Source organism: Pteropus medius, unplaced genomic scaffold, assembly GCF_902729225.1.
Source record: "Pteropus medius unplaced genomic scaffold, Ma_sr-lr_union100, whole genome shotgun sequence".
Lineage (NCBI taxonomy): Eukaryota > Metazoa > Chordata > Mammalia > Chiroptera > Pteropodidae > Pteropus > Pteropus medius.
The window spans coordinates 17,003,564-17,021,090 of record NW_024346062.1 but is presented as its reverse complement, the minus strand read 5'-3'; the positions used below and the strand labels follow the sequence as shown (position 1 = coordinate 17,021,090).

The window sequence follows — 17,527 nt, the reverse complement described above, 5'->3', positions numbered from 1 at the left end:
GTACATCTCAGCAGCCACTGCTACTACGGACGCTTTCGGTTGCTAACATGTAGGGGCTGGCGCGTTCAGTGACGTCAGCGCGCAGTGCCTTCTGCGCACGCGCCCTGCCAGGAGGCGCGGGGTCGAGCCAATGGGTGGGCCACAGGTAAGAAGTAAACAAAAAAAGCGTAGCGTAATGTGTTCAGCATCTCTTGCTTGAGGAAACCATGAGAGATTGGGAGCTCATAATTGGAGTTCCTCTGTGCAGCACTGCAGAAACACAGCTGATCATTAAGACGAGCTTGACGCTTCTCTCAGCTCAGATGCAAATTTTAGACAAATTTCCTGTTCTGGGTCCTTGACCTTCCTTTCTTTGAAGCATTTACTTTAGAAAATTCGTATTTGTAACGTCACCATCTGCCCTTTTAAGATATAAATCTTTTAAAAGCTCTTGCCAGTTTTACAGTCCAGGATGGTCTTTCTTAAGGACCTGGAAGCCATACTTTTGAAATGTAATCAACGAAGAAGATAGCACCCCTGTTTTCCTTCCAGTCTGTAGAACGGTTGGAGCATACCACAGGCAGGCACATTGTTCCAATTTGTAGAACTACCTCCTATCATGAAGCTAAGAGTAAAAGTTAACTTTTCTTTTGAATGAGGCCAATTACTAAACACAGGTGGCCTATGATACTCCCTACTTCAACTCTTAAAGTCTCTCCCAGCTCTTTGTTTCTGAGTAGTTGAGCTCAAGAATTCTGGCCTCTCTCCTCTGTTATTATAATCTTAAATAATGTCTTCCTTACCTGTTTAACTTTGACATCTGAACATGGAACTTTGGTTTAAACAGAAACTAACAAACAACAACAACAAAAATACTTGACCAGAAGCCAAAGTTAATATTTGTTCTTTTGAAGAAAACTTATTCACACAGCAAATTGTTTAGACTTTCTACCTGCTTAGTACTGTGCTAAATTATGAGTATTGGATAGTAGATAATTAAGACGTGATCTTTGCTTTCATAGTACTTGGGTTCAAACGGAGATAACAAAATAAACAATTGGACTCATTCTGAATTCTCAAGTGTTGCAAATTACAATACAGGATCTATAGTAAAATTTTTGTAAGGGACTATTGTAGGTAGGGCGCATAGTGTCTTTAGCTACTTGGGGAATAACAGAGTAATCCAGTCGCTTCTGTTTGGTAGAATTGCAGGGACTAGGCATCTTAATGCCAGGTTCCAGTGTGAGAAAGACCATTGGTAACAACCTAATTTTAGCTTCCAATCTGGCCACTTATTGGTTATAAGATGACTCTTTAGATTTCATAGCTCCCTTATTTAGAGCCATATGTAGAAGAGTCCAATATTCAACACATCAGAAAAAAAGTACATCTTTCCTTTCTTACAATATCACATTTACTATTATGCTATGCATCTTGATTACTACTAGCATAATTCTTCTCCAGAGTGCTCAGACATAAAATCATGGCACCAACCTATACTCTTTGGCTTCCCATCTGTAGCAATCCTTGCCAGTAACTGGGACATGCAGAGTGCTAAGTAAATCTGAAATAGCAGAGTCAAACTAATGGTTCCAAATTATTAGTGCATATCATTTTCTAACATTTCTCCAAATGTGACTCTCAGCCACCTGAATCAAAATCAGAAATGAGATTTGTTAAAAATGCAGGTTTTAGTTCACTGTTCCAGAAATAGCCAGAATTTTTTGGGAGTGGGGACATAGACTATTTATGCATTTTTCTTAAACTGTCAGGATGATTTTCGTGTTATATTTAAGTTTAAGAATCTCTTTCCTTTACCTTGCCATTTGCATCCAGATATTGTCAAATCTTCACTTCTCTAATGTCTTTTTATTAGTCAACTCTTTTCTGTTCCCTGCTTCTGACAAGGTATCATTTTATACTGATAGGGCTATACACTAGACTGCTTGGCTTGCAGCCCAATCTACCTTCAATTAAACTCTATATAGGGTAAACTTTCAAGCCCGGATATCTCTTAAAATAACAAACAAACAGATTTTTCTTTTAAAGATTCTCAGTCCTCAACAATGGTGATCTTAAGCAGGTAAAGCACTTGCAAATTATCGTGTTCTTTGCAGAATCCCATATTATTTGTAAAGTATCATGGAACGATATTTTCTTTTTTATTAAACTTATTGGAGTGACATTGGTTAATAAAATTACAGGTTTCAAGTGTACAATTCTATTATACATCATCTTTATATTGCGTTGTGTGTTCACTCTCTAAAGTCAAATCTCCTTCCGTCACCATATATTTGACCCCCTTTACCCTTTTTACCTCCCCACTTTTCCGTCTGGTAACCACTAAACCCTTTTTTATGTCTGTCAGTTTTTGTCTGATGAAACATTTTCAATTCCTTCACAGGAAGTAGGAGCAAGTTTCCCGAGAGAAAATATTTTGCTTGTGCAATATAAAATGGCAGTTTGGGGCACATGTGTCTATACAAAGTATAATTGGGGTTTCCAAATTTTGTCAATTAATAATAATAATACTTGTGCATTTACTTGTTTTCAGTTGGCTTGCAAAAAAGGTTATACCAAGCACTATAGATTTAAAAAACATGTAGGGGAGAAAAATTCTTAGAACATGGAATTTATATCAATTTACTTAATCTACATACTGGAAAAAGACTATCATTATTCTAATTTATCAAGGAACCTCCTCAACTGACACACAGCAGTTTTTCATGAAAATATAGTTAAAAATCATTGTCTTGCTGAGTAAATTCTAAACCCCACAGTGATACTGAATAATAATTTTGAATATTAATTAAGTATCGTATACCAGATATCATGTCATCAAAACTTAAACAATTATCTTTGTTTAATTCTCACCAGAGAAATCTCACATTATTATTTCTATTTTACATTTAAGTAAACAGACATAGGGTAATTAATTTGGCAAAAATCCTCATAAGTAAAAACTAGAGCCAGGCAGTGAATCCAGGCAGTCTAGCAGCAGAGGTGGGCTATTCCCTGCTTCATTTTATCTTCTCCTCATTAAGTGTTTTCATGATTTGAGTCTAGCTTATTGTCTCAATCAGTTATTGCTAGAATAATGTTGCATAAACAATAACAAGAAAGATCCCAGTATCATACAGCAAATAAGCGTATATTTCTCATGTCTTTGGTCAAGCCAGGATTGACTAATTTAAACTGATCTTGTGTAAGCTCGGTTCCAGGCTACAAGTTTAGTTCAGTTTTACTCCAGGCACTTCTCAGTCTTCTGGGATCAGACAACTATCTGGATCATGTTCATCTCAAGTCAAAGATCAGCACTTCCTGATGTAGAGTGGGTTAGTGGAGGGGAATGAGGAATAGGCATAAATAGAAATGAGCCATGTGTGTCTTAAAAAAAAAAAATGAAAACACTTGTTTTCATTGGAGAAGTGTACATCACGTGGCTACTTCTAGCTTAGGAATCTGGGAATTTTAACATTTAGATGGGCATATTTTATTTCTAGCCAAATTGTATTTATGTTGGCAAGGACAAAGGAAAAAATTTATATTGATAGACATTTTATTTTCAGTTCAGTCTAATAGAGAACAAGACTCAATAAGTATTTCTTGGTGTCATAATCCCATTGATTGTCCAGTAATGATGAGGGAAGGTAGGAGATTGGCTCAAATATAATGGTCACATTTGACAGAAGGGATGAATCTCTTATACATCAAATGACAGGAATTTCCACATCAGGAGACTGCCTATACCCTGAATTCCAAATGAAAACAATTAAATAATCCAGAATAGAGAATATGACCTGATCACAAAACCAGGAGGCCAAGAGAATATATACTAAAAACTAGAACATGAAGGTGAATTGGAATGTCAGAGAGACAAGTGAAGAGCAAGAATAAAAAGAGAACAGTGCTATTTTTTAGGCACTGAATAATCAAGTAGGAACATGAATAAATGTTAGGATTAAATATCTAAAAGAAAAATGACTATGCAAGTGGGCTATGGTTCCTGAGAGGAAATAAACAAGGTGGGTCCCAGTTTTTCTGGATCTCTGCCTTCGGAAAATTTCCCAGCTGCAGTGTAGTGAACTGGAGTTTGTTCAGAATATGAAAGTCTCTCTTATCTAAAGAGGTAGAGATCGGAGTTCTGAGTTTTTGAAGTGATTGGAATCTGTGGGGCAAGGCATTAAAAGAGTAGTCTGTGGAGTCATAAAGTTCTTATTGGGGTTTACTGCACATCCTTGCCTGAGAACTGGACAGTACAGCCATAGGCATGGCCACTCAAGGCATAGTGGCTACTACAGAGGTGAGAGCAGAACAGAAGTATTAGACATTAAGCAGAACTGGGGACTTTAAAATTATGGCCTAGACATACTGATTAGACCTCCTTAACACCACCTAACAACATGAGAATCAAGCTGAATCACTGCTTTATGATAAAGGCCACATGCAGAGAAAGACCACTCTAGATATACTTTAACAAAGCTTAAAAACAAGCCCTAGCAAGCTTCTTGCCAATTTTGAGAGGCTCGGGAAACAGAAACAGAGAAAATATGTAGTCTCGAGAACAGAAATATGAAAAGTTTCAAGAAAAATGAATAAAATCCCATGAACTTAAAAGACAGTATTACATACTTAATACATAAGGATTGGAGCTCCAAAATAAAAATCAGAGTATAATGAGGCAATAAAATATTTTTGAAAAATGATAGCTGAAAACCTTTGACTTAAAATGCTTAGAAGTTCAGAATTGTCTACAGCCAAGCTACCCTGAACAAGCCCGATCCCATCTGATCTTGGAAACTAAGCAGGGTCGGGCCAGTTAGTACTTGGATGGGAGATCACCTAGGAAGACCAGGAGCTGTAGGAGTGAAAAATAAAAAAATAAGGGACTGTAAGCTGACGAGGTCCGAGGTCCTTGCAATCTGCGAGGTCAAACAAGGGTTGCCTCACCTAAAAAATTTTTTAAAAAAGTTCTGAGTCACGTGAGTATGAATATCAGAGCCTAAAATAGGAAATCTTGAAAAGAGCCTTAGAAAAAAGATACATAACATACAGAAAAACAGTAATACACATGAAGGCATACTTCTCATCAGAAACAATGGAGACTAGAATACAATGTAGTACCATTTTTAAGGTGCTAAAAGATATAACTATCAGTTTTGAATTCTATATCCTGTAAAATTATCTTTTAAAAATATGGAAAAATAAAGATTTTTAAGCAAATGAGAGCTGAGACAACTCGTTCAAGCAGACTGCACTACAAGAAATACTAAAGGATGTTGTTCAGGCTGAATGGAAGTGACATAAGATGGAAATTTTGGTTTACAAGGAGGAGAAAATAGCAAGCTGCAATGAAAAATTATTGTATAAATGCAAAAACCTAATTTTTTTATCGTCTAATTTTCTCAAAAGGAATTGAATGCCTTCTAAAATAAACAAGGCCACATTAATGATGTATGTGCAAATAAAAATATAGCAATAGGGCATAAAGGTAAAGGACAAGGGAGGTGAGGTAAATAGAAATATACTCTTTCCTATTTGTAAATTGCGACATGTGAAATGTGAAGTTTGAAATATTAGTGGGAAGTGAGAAGTGAGATGTTTATAAACAGAATCTTACTGTTGTAAGGCTATTACATTTGTGAAATGCGAGGTGGGAAATGTCAGGTGTGAAGTGAGATTTATGAAGTAGGAAGCGCAAAAGATTAGGAGTTAAAATTGAAGTGGCACAATATTGATGCTAAATAGGCATGGTTAAAATATTAATGAGAAATATTGTTAGACTTACAGCAAACAGTAAAAAATAATGAAAAAAGGTATATCTAAGAAAAAATAAATAACTACAACTAAAATATCCTTGTCAGGTTATTTCTTAACAGTGGATCATGAAAATGGCATCTTTCTAATAATAAATGATGCATTTATATTATCAAAGCTTAGAAATATATTATATAAAGAAGTAATAATTCTACTACCATGAGAATTTCCTTTTAATAGTCTAATATATGTGTCTGTGTGTATATATATAATTTTTGCTTATATATTTAGAACAATATATATAATTTATATCCTATTTTTGTTTATATTTTAATTATTTGTCTACATCTCTTTATGAACATGAATTTTAATTATTTATCGTATGTATTTACTAAGTTGGACAATTACTGGTTAGCTGGAACACTATTATTAAAAGTACTTTTATGGTATTAACTTATTTAATTTTTTTTTCATCTCTGCCAGTGAATTCTTTCTTAAGAGAATGTGCCAGTGCCCTTATTTAGGGTCTCTCTGTCTTGAAGATTAAAAATAAAAATCTTATGTCAGTTGGTTGAAAAGCATAAGTAGATAGAGCTGAAGCGAGTACTAAATGTCCCTCATTGGCCATAGCTGAACCCAAAGCAGCAAATAATAACTGGGAAGTAAGCCCAAGACTGTGGTCAAACTACAGACAAGAGCACAGGAGTGCAGTGTTTGAAAGCAGAGCCAGGTATGGAGTAGGGTGATAGCACCTTTGCCTCCCACTCACTTCCATCAACGCTTGAGAGAAGGTTAGGCCTCACAGAGGAGGATTATATTAATGAACATTTCATCCTGCATGGTAATTTAGTGTTTGTAAGATGAAGGGTAGTGTATTGGCAATGAACCTAAAAGAAGTGAGTATCAAGTCGAAAGGGAAAATGGGAAGAGATGAATATTTTGTGAGACGAGGCAGTTATAACTGGCTGTATATGTGCACTGCACAATTTTCTTTAGCATGAGTGTCACCAGGTGGGTATAAAACTGCCCTTACCAGGTGATGGAAGTTTACTGACACACTGAAGAGTCATTAGGATCAGAGGGCCATGGGGTTTTTAATGTGTACAGATATGTCTGCAACAGACTTCTATAGAGCCTTTTCAGTGCAGTGTTGAGTTTGGTGGTTGATATTAGTGGGAGGTATGAGAGGGAGTGAAATACTAAATTTAAATTTTAAAGCTGAGAAACAAGACATACACCTCAGAAAAGAAAACCAAATTCCCCAAAGTAATTGAATATGTAAGTCTTTATGAATAAATCTTGCCATTCTTTAATGGGGCCAAATTTGGAATTTGCTGGAGATGCCATACTTGTGTTTTAATTTCAGAAAGAGTATATGCTATCTGGATAGTAATCATATTTTAAATGGCTTATTAATTCGAAGGGATATATTTGATGCCATACAAAAGATAGAAAGGCTTCCTAGTGATAAATTGCCTCCATATTATGAAAACTTACTTAATTTTTAAACACACATTGAATTCACATGGTTCAAAATTCAAAATGTGCAAAAGGATATTTACTGAAAAGCTCTCTTCCAACCCTACTCACCAATACACACTTCCTCTCTCAAAGCCTAATCATGTTTTCAGTTTGCTATGCATCTTCCAGAGATCTTCATGTACATGTAAAAGATATATAAAACTTCCTTTTACATATACTTTGCTTTTTTGTTCTTATTTTTAAAAATACCTTAGAGATCATTCCATATCATTATATCATGAGATTTGTCATATCGTTTTATTCAAGGCTGATTTATGATTTTTATTAGCCTTAGGTACTTTTGCTGCCTTTGGCCTCTTTCCCTATTAAAAAAAAATTAAAGTTATATTTTATGACTACGTTGGTATAAGGATGAATATATTCCAGGCTGGATTTATAATTATTTGTTTCTTCTGATTTTAAAATAAATTAAAATTATCACATTTTCATGGGTCCATAAAAATATTGGATGATTTAGGCACTATGCCTATTCTGACTAATTGAAAAGGAAGTCAGCTCTGGCTTTATTATTACAGTGTTTTCCACAAAAATTAATTTCCACTTTAATTTACCTTAATCAACTCCCCACTGATGGACATTAAGGCTGTTTACAAACTTCTTGATTTTTTTTTTAATGGTAAATGGAGTTTGCAAAGCATAAGTTAAGCAAAAAGATGCAATCAAACATAATTAATATTTACATACTCATTTAGAATGATGCCACCTTCCAAACTAAAATTATCTTATTTTTCTGCATTTTTCAAATTGATAGTAAACTAAATAGCTACCAAATGCTAGCTGGGCGTGTATAGTAGCCCTTAATATCTCTCTAACATGATTTTTCTTTTCTTTCTCTCTCTACATCATTTTCTTTTTTGTTTTTCTCCTCCTTTCACTCAGATAAGTATTACCATCCTCTTTATACTTCTTCCTTCTATCCCAGAATTTACTCCAGTATTGTTAATATATGCAAAGCATCTGCATAGAATTTCCTTGGGCTCAATACATCAATAAATAGACTAAAACAAAAATTAATCCACATGATGTAAAATATCTTATAAACCAAATTATTAAATCATCTTGTATCCTGGATTTTTATAAAGTTCATCAAATGTATTATACCTTTCTCTTTATCCTGTTCTTTATGCTAGTCTCTTGACAAAATCACCTCTTAGATATACATGTTGTCACAACAGACTTAGCTCAGTATGACTTCTCTCAGTGACACATTTTCCCAACTAGTTTCATGTTTGTAGACAAGGGATTAAAATTAAATGAGGCCAGGAGGGATAAGTAAAGTCTTATATAATTAATTAGAGAATGATGGTCCTATCTAAAAGTAGAAATTGGTTCTTTTAGTCCATTTTCATTTTACAAGAATAAAAGACATAAGATGATTTTTTCATAATACACCAGAAATGCATATATTTATGTAAAATCACTTTTAAATTAGCAAATAAATAAATATATAAAAATAAACACTATGCAGTCAGCACTGCAGACCAAATCAAATATATCTGTTAGCTGTAGAACTCATTGGTAGGCAGTATGAAACTTCTGTGTAAGCTCTTCGAGGACAGGAATTTATAACTGCCTTGGTATTTAACAGAAATGCCTGCACATGGTTGGTGGTCAATAGATTTGGTTAATTTACAGAATGAATTAAGAAAGTAAAATTTCTATTTTTGAATAACATTCATAATGTTTCTTTTACTCATGTATCACAACTCTCTGAAGAATAAGATGGCAAGATATAGTGCAGATTCTTCCAGTTAATCAACTTCTATTATTTGAAAGAAAAAAAAAACCCCACTAAATCGATATCCATATATTTGTAGAATCTTAGAACTATAATGGATTATAGAAATAAATGTAATCCTCTTAATTTTTTAGAATAGAAAAGGAATGTCCAGAGAGATCAGACATTTTTTTTCTGGTGGACAAAAGCTACTGAAAGGCAGGACTAAAATCTGATTTTTAAAATTGGACCCTTTTACACTACACAATATTTTCTAACCTGTCAGTAGTACTATACCTCACCAAACAAACGGATAATCCATAAAGGGTTTAGTTTTTCTTTTCCAATTGAAACTTCCATAAAAGGTTTAGTTTTTAAATCCATAAAGGGTTTAGTTATTTTTTTCCAATTGAAACTTCTGGAGGTAATATAGTTATGCAAAAAAGCTTGATTTTATGAATATGATACTATTTAAAATCATTTAAGTCATAATTAAATTTGTAACTTATTTGAAGACCACTTTTGGCATGTTTAATTAGCAACATTAAATGATTCTTCCTGTCTTATCAGTGAAACCCATTTTTAAAGTTGAAGATTATGTAGCATATTTATAATATTCATCTCAAAGGATGACAAGGAATGTAGGGGAAATATGTAAATTTGCTGTTTAAAAAAATTAAGAATTTTTCTTTAAAAATTTAGTAACAAATGTATTTTCTATATAAAAAATTCCTGCAATCTTAATAAGATTCAGACTTCCATGCTCATTATCACCCCTAGCAATCATCACTGATGTACCAAGAAGGGGAAACTGGGTAGATTATCAAAGTAGTATTTCTCTCCCACAAACACTGTTGCAATCTCCTAATTTTGATTTTGTAGAAAGGATACAATAAAATAAAATTATGATGCCAACTAACCCGTTACCTCAGGAATGCCCCAGAATGCATATAAATCTGCTGGATGAGCCCTAAATGTGGAAGAGAGAGGAAATTATCATATGCCTAAAACTTTAAATGTAGCCAGGTGATCCATCTACATACCTTGGCACATCAAAGAAATAATCACAAGCCATGAGCTAATGATACAGTTCAGATCTTTACCCAGCATCACTCTCTTGCTTATGCTTTCTGCTTTCTGCTTAGTCACTCACTTGTTTTTGTTTTACTTATGTTGTTATGGAAGACACTTATCTTACATTTGGCCTGTATCCTGGCCTAGCACACTGCAACCTCAAGAAAGGACTTTAAAAAATTATAGAATGTGTATAAAACTATTAATTAAAATTTTAATATATCTTATTGAATCTATGAGAAAGCATCACTAAATTATGTCAAGGGACTTAAGGGAAGTAGAAACTGGGAATTCCAGTATTCTATATCTTCATGATTCCTGTATTTTGTTAGCACACATCTTTGTTCAACATGAATCACTCGAGGATACTAATAAATAAAGCAGTTCTAAAAACATACATTGAACATCCTGTGGAAACTACATATTCTCTCATAACAGAAGAAAAAAAGATGAAATGCCAATTCTGTACTTTAAAGGCTTCCTTACCAATGTGAAGTCAAGACAAATACAGCAGAAAGAAAAGAGAGGAAAACAAGTATCTAAAAATGAGGTCAATCACAACAAATTGCTTTAATTATTATTTTGCTTGTCACAAAGGGAAAAATACTTTCTGTTCCAAGAATGTATCAGTCAAAACTTATTAATGAGAACTTCTAAAATGGATTTTATGCTGTAGTGTGATTCATTCACTTATCTTTTTATCAAACCTATGGACATCTTCAGTATCCCCATTTCGGAGCTGCTTCACACTCACATTCCCATAGCCACTGAGTAATCTGACCTCACTTTCTGGCCACATCTGGCAAACTCTAGGTGGTCACTTGACCCAAGATGGGCCATTCAGAACTCATTACAATGAAATTAGAACTGGCACTAAGATTTGACTCATACCTATAAATGATTATTGAATGGTTAAAATATAAAAACTCAGCCAAGTTTTCTGCCATGTAGATTAAGATGTAGCCAAAGCGTATATAAATATTGAAAAAAAAAAGTGACTTTATAGAAACAAAGATGAGGAATGGATAGTAACTATAGTTTTGTTTGCTTTTGTTCAACAACAAAATGCTGTTTTAACAACAAACAGCATTTTAATTTCCCATTCTGAATTTTCTAAGTTCTGGCTACTTTCATATCATTATGTTTTTTGATATCGTGCTGTTGTATCTTCCCTTCAGTTGTTGTCTTACATTGATCTGCTGTCATTTACTTGTTTCTAAACTGATCCCAATTAATATTAGCTCTGAGGATGAGCTGTTGTGTTAGACATTGATATTTTAAATGAGATATAGTCCCAACTGTTAGATACCTGCAGTCAGATAAGGGAGCTAATATAATAACATAGATTCAGTGAAATTCAAATTGTAATGAATTTGTAGAAAAGAATTAGGAGATGCTATAAGAATACAGAAGGGAGCTATGCTGATGTGCAACACTGGGTTAAATTTTTTTCAAATACTAAGTTAAAATAATTACCCTTCAATAAAAATGTTTTTTTTTTTAATTCTTTCATCCACATGACTAAATAACAAAACTATTGCACTAGCTAACTTCAACCACTTTACTGAATTTTATTGGACTTAAATTGGCATATCTACCTTCACTGCCAGGCTTTGTAAAGAAAAACAGTAAATAATAACAATGTATGGACTTAATATGCTAAGAGTAGAAAATCACCTATGTTGCAATAAAAATAATAATAAGTTATTGCAGGAATACATGATCTTAATTTTATTTGGTTAAATCCAAATTCCATATAGTATAGTCTAGTATAGATTACTCTTTAAAACAATTCCCCCAAACAAGTATAACAAGTATGCCTAATTGTGTGGAACACTTCTGTATTATGTATTGACAAGTCAGGGTATTTTTATGTCATTTTACACACAATTATTGCACTTACAGAATGCATTTAACAAAATGGTACAGTGTTACATGAGTGAGATTTCAATGTTTTTAAAATTCTCAGTTCTTAAGGGTTTTACATTGAAAGTAAATTGTTTAAATGATATTCATACAAGAATGCCTATGAGAGTAAATGCAGCTTCAAGTTAAGCTAGGATTTCATAATGTTTGAATCTGAGAAAACTACTAAAATATATTTTTTTATTTATATATATAAAAACATATATGTATATTTTATATGTATATAAAACTACTAAAATATATATATTTATATATATATATTTTTGGTAAAGTAGAATGGGTTGAAAGATCTTTCTACAACATAGTGATGAAATATATATATATATATGTATGTATGTATATATATATATATATATATATATTTTTTTTGTAAAGTAGAATGAGTTGAAAGATCTTTCTACAACATAGTGATGAAAAGTTTTTCCCAGTAACACTATATTATTGAAAAGTGGTAGTGGGGGAGGAAATATTTCAGTATGGGAAATTGCATCTCATTCTGGAAAAAAATCTTGCAGATTATACTTTGGAGTGACAGATCTTGAATGTCTGCAAACTGCAGATTCTTGGTATATTAAATTAAAGCACGTATTAGACATTCATCTGAGGTCACTAGAGAGTGGTCTTTTGTTAAAGGTAAATGTATATGTCTAGAGGATGCATTAGAAGAAGTTTAGACTTAGATTTTAGATTACACTAATGAAATCGAAACACCTATGTATAATTTTTCGTCAGAAAGATATAAGAAAAGATGAAAAAATATATTATCAACTGCTTTCAATTTTTAAATATTCATTTAAAAAACTGAGTTATTAAAGGACAAAGCAAATGTATTAGTTTAAAAAATATACGTAGTTTTTGCTGGTTTTCTATTTCTCCAATGAGACAAAAAATCCTTTTTTATACTAATACAAAGAGAAAATAAAGAGCAGACATTGGGAGAATAGTCTTCTTTGGTGCTCGAAAGCTTGAGAATGATCAGTGAGCCCCCAGCCACCCTCATTTCACTATTTTAGTCTTTCTTTTGTACTTGGAGAACTGCCATTCTCCCACATCTCCATCCTCCACCATGTTCAGGAGAAGAAAGAATTTTAAAAGTAACGTCACTGAAAGCTGGGAGGGAACACTAAGGAGTTAAATGTTTGTGGCCAATCTGAAAGAATTAGAGGTTTTATTTCTAGACCCTCCTCTCACCTCAGTATTTATTGTATAAATCCTGATGTAGCCTACCCTTTGCCTACTATCCAAAGAAAGCACTACGTCTTTATATTTTTCCCTGGACCTCTTCCTCTTTTAGAGTCCAATATAAAACATTCTTTCTCTAGCATATCTTCCCTAATTAGTCTTTAGTCAATTTATGTCTTTTGCTCAACTTTTATCAATTTAACTCTTCAAATCTGCAAATATGAGCATATACTATCCATGTCATAAGTAATGTACTTTGGTCACCCACACCTCATATGTGTTGTTTAAAATCAAATGTACTATTTAAGTTTCTATCATTAAGATGGCTCTACTGAAAAGCATAGATTTGGTGGAAGTGTTTAATTAGTATAAATAAGACTCTTTCTCTTTCCCTTTTTATTTTCATGTAGAGAATCTTGATAATGTTTTATAGTGAGGGGAAAGGTGGGCAAAACTCAAACACCCAAATTATATAGTTCAATAACACTTCAAATCTAATATATTTCTAAATAATATTTTAAACTGTGCAAAAAATCAATTATTTAAGAGCGACTACCTTTGAAGTTCAAAGAGATGTATTTCAGGAAAAATATTTTATTTAATTGAATTAAAGAACAAATTTTTAGTAAAGAAACAACAACAACAATTAATTGCATTAAGAATTTTGTGCTCCGAAGTTAACATGATTGCTTTTCTAAAACCATTGTAACAGGGTGATGAGTAGGTCTTTCCTGTTCCTGGGAATTGGAACCAAAACTGAAGACAAAGAGGCTTTAGTACCCTGTATTCCAGGAGAGCTGAGAACAAATGAAGACCAGATACTTCTTGGGGCTTATTTAGGGGACACTATCACTCCTGTCCTACTATGGACTCAAAGATATCCTTAAGGATACTGAGAAAAAGTAGAGAAAGAGACACTTGATAGAGGATGGTCGAAGGCAAAGAACAGGAAAACAAAAAAGACTGTTTCAAGTTTCTAGTCCACTAAGTTCAGATTCAATAAAATGGGTGCATTAACTTGGAAGTTTTCATTATCATTTTTGGACTGCCTTCTCCGAAAGGCATGATTCTTAGCAGCATCATGTCATGTACCTACAAGTTAGGCTTACATATGACAATGATGTACATGCAGAATTTCCTTTTTGGAAAATGGAAGTTTTATACATTGTAGCTTTGAAGCTTCTGCCTCATGTAGCTTAAGAAACAAAAAATAAATCATTAGGTGATGGGATAGTCACATCTAAAATATTTCATTATCATTAACAATTTTTTGGCCTTTAGCTGTGAAAAATAATAGGCAATGTTAAAGTACATCACAGATCTATATTGTCTGAACTGAACTTATCAATTTCATAAATCACTATAGTTTAGTATAGATGTTATCTAATAAGACAGAAAACTATCATCCTATATCTCTAAGATAGTTTAATAAACTCTTAGTATATGTTGTTCCAGTCACAATACTCGCAAAAAATTTTCCAGAGTGATTATTTTATTTGGTTTATTTAATGCAGACAAAACAATAGTTTAAGCTTCGCTATGATTATTATAACATGTTTAAAATTATTTTTCACTGGAATGTGTTAGGAAATGATGTGTTCATGATCATTTTTTTAAGTACTAAAAAAATAAGATAATATTTATAGAAAGAATATGATCATTACAAAGGTTAATAATTTTACTTTTAATTTTCAAGTTTTCAGGTCAGAATAGTAACTTCCAATGTAAGTTATTCAGCATTCTAGGATTTTTCTACTTAATTCAACAAGCACCCTAAAGTTCTCAGCCATTTTCTTTTTTAAAAATCTATTTGAATTCACTTAAATTAATTTTCACTGAATGTTCTTATTGTTTTAAATAATTTTATTTAAAAAGTGATAATTACCAGCAACGTGTTAATGTACTTTTTCTACAAATTAAGCATATGTGTAAATATCAGCAGTAGGTCAGTCGTTCTGTTAGATAGTGAGACCATAGCATCAGCATCACTTGGGGATTTGTTAGCAATGAAACTTTCAGGTGCCAGTCTAACTATTAAATAAGGAACTTTGGGCTAGGCAGTTTGTGATTTTACAAGCCCAGTTTGTGATCTGGAAGCACATTATAGTTGAAGGACAACTATACTAAAGTATTGCTACTAGGAAGAGATTAAAACAGATTGGTAAGATTAGTTCTCTGTAAATTGAATCTTATGATTGTAAAAGTAGTTTCAATCTTGGCTACACATTAGAATCATCTGGTGAACTTGAAAAAAAATTCTGATGCCAGAGCCATAACTCAAAACAAAGTAAGTGAGAATCTCTGGGGCTAGTATTCAGGCATATTTTATAAAGCACCCCGGGTTGTTACAATGTACAATCAAATTTGGGAACCACTACATTTATGAAGCTAGTTAGCTCTTGGAAGAGAGTTGTGTCCTGTGAGAGCTATTAAGATATTTCACCAATGTTGGGGTCACCTTTTGAGGAGATAGCAAAAGAAGGTGCTTAAATGCAGAGATATTACAGGTACCCTCTGCCTTTGGCATTCCACATCCTTCAAATGATCTGGAATGGCTGAAGTAAATGCATTTCTAAAATTTACAGGAAAAAAAAAAGCAGAAATCTGAACAACACAGCTATGAAAGAAAGATTATACACTGTAGCCTAGATTAACCAGAATTAGTAGAGAAGCTAGTTCAGTAATTTAAAATAAGTATAATAAATACCCTCAGAAAACAGCAAATGTTGGTACCTGAAGGAGGAACAAGAAATTATGAAAAATGAGGCAGAAATACTAAACATAAAAAAATTCTTACCTTATTCACATGGTAGCATGAAGGAGGAACAAGAAATTACGAAGAATGACACAGAAATACTAAACGGGGAAAAAGAACCCTTCATACCTTATTGTATTCTCTTTACCTATCAGCGCTTGTGTTCCCCTGGAATGTTATGAATCAGTTTTAGTTTTGCTTTGTTTTAGGAATTGCTCTTCCTTCCTTCCTTCCTTCATCCCTTCCTTCCTTCCTTCCTTCCTTCCTTCCTTCCTTCCTTCCTTCCTTCCTTCCTTCCTTCCTTCCTTCCTTCCTTCCTCCTTCCTCCTCCTCCTCCCTCCCTCCCTCCTCCCTTCCTTCCTTCCTTCCCTTCCTTCCTTCCTTCCTTCCTTCCTTCCTTCCTTCCTTTCTTCCTTCCTTCTATTCCCAATTTTTGATGCTTGCTTTGTAGACATTAATGGATTAAATTAAATTATTCACTTCTTATACATCTGTCCAATGTAATGCAGAAATAAATTAATAAAATACAGTACCTAAATAGACAGCATCCTGCCCTTTAAATTTATATGGCAGTAGCATCCTCATACCCCGTAGTGGCAACCCAAAATGTCTCTAGACATTACCCAATGTCCCCTGGGGAGTCAAAAATCATCCCCACTTGAGAACCACTAGTAAACATTATTCTGGCTTCTTTCACCATAGATTGATTTTGCCTGTTTTCGAATTTTACATAAGTAGAATCAGAGGGTATTCATCTTGTTCTATCTGTCTACTCAACCCATCATTATCCTTAATCTATTCATGCTGGTAGAGTAGATATTTAACCACAGCTGTAAGATTGATCTGTGTCCTTGCATGTAGATGTTAATTTATTTTTAACTGATGCAGCATTCCACTGCATGAATATACTACAGTTTATTTAATCCAATCTCTTGCTGATGGACATTTGGGTGTTTCTAAATTTGACTATTATGAATAAGCTAATATGACCATTTTTGTACATGTCATTCTGTGGATATGCACTCATTTCTGTTGATGTTCTGTTGATGTTGGTGTTCATTAAAATTAAGAACTTCTGTTATGAAAAGCCACCACTGAGAGAGTGAAAAGGCAGGTTACACTCCAAGAGAAAATATTTCAGTTCATATCTTCATCAAGGAACTCATATCCAAATATATAGAGAGAGCTTCTATAAGTCTGTAAGAAAAAGACAAACTGGGAAATAAGCAAAAGACTTGTACAGGCTCTTGATAAAAAGAGTATCTAAAATGACCAATAAGCATAAGAAAAGATGCTTAACTCAATAGTCAAAAGATATGTAAGCTAAAGCAATAACTAGATAACTCTTATGCAGCCACCAAAATGGCTTAAATTAGAGACTAGCATTACAAAGTATAGAAAGAATATGAAACAACTGGATCTTTCACATTTCTTACCCTGTGGAACACTTTCACTCTGAAACATCCATAAATGCTCTGGCTGATGAACATTTGGGTCGTTTCTAATATTTTCTCTAGAAACAATGTAGTGATAAACATTCCTTTACTTTCATCTTTGCACTCCATGTGAAAATTGGTTCTAAATTTCTAAAATAC

At 33.3% G+C, this 17,527-nt stretch overlaps 1 long non-coding RNA gene and 1 pseudogene across 2 annotated transcripts in view; both read left to right on the top strand.

The window, feature by feature from the left end:
• Positions 1 to 17: 17 nt before the first annotated feature.
• Positions 18 to 17,527, top strand: part of LOC120612581 (uncharacterized) — a 108,751-nt gene continuing 91,241 nt past the window's right edge. For both annotated transcript variants that reach the window (XR_005655500.1, XR_005655499.1), the window contains exon 1: positions 18 to 145. This is a non-coding gene — a long non-coding RNA (uncharacterized LOC120612581). The remainder of the gene's footprint in view (positions 146 to 17,527) is intronic.
• On the top strand, positions 4,729 to 4,846 carry LOC120612631 (uncharacterized; annotated as a pseudogene).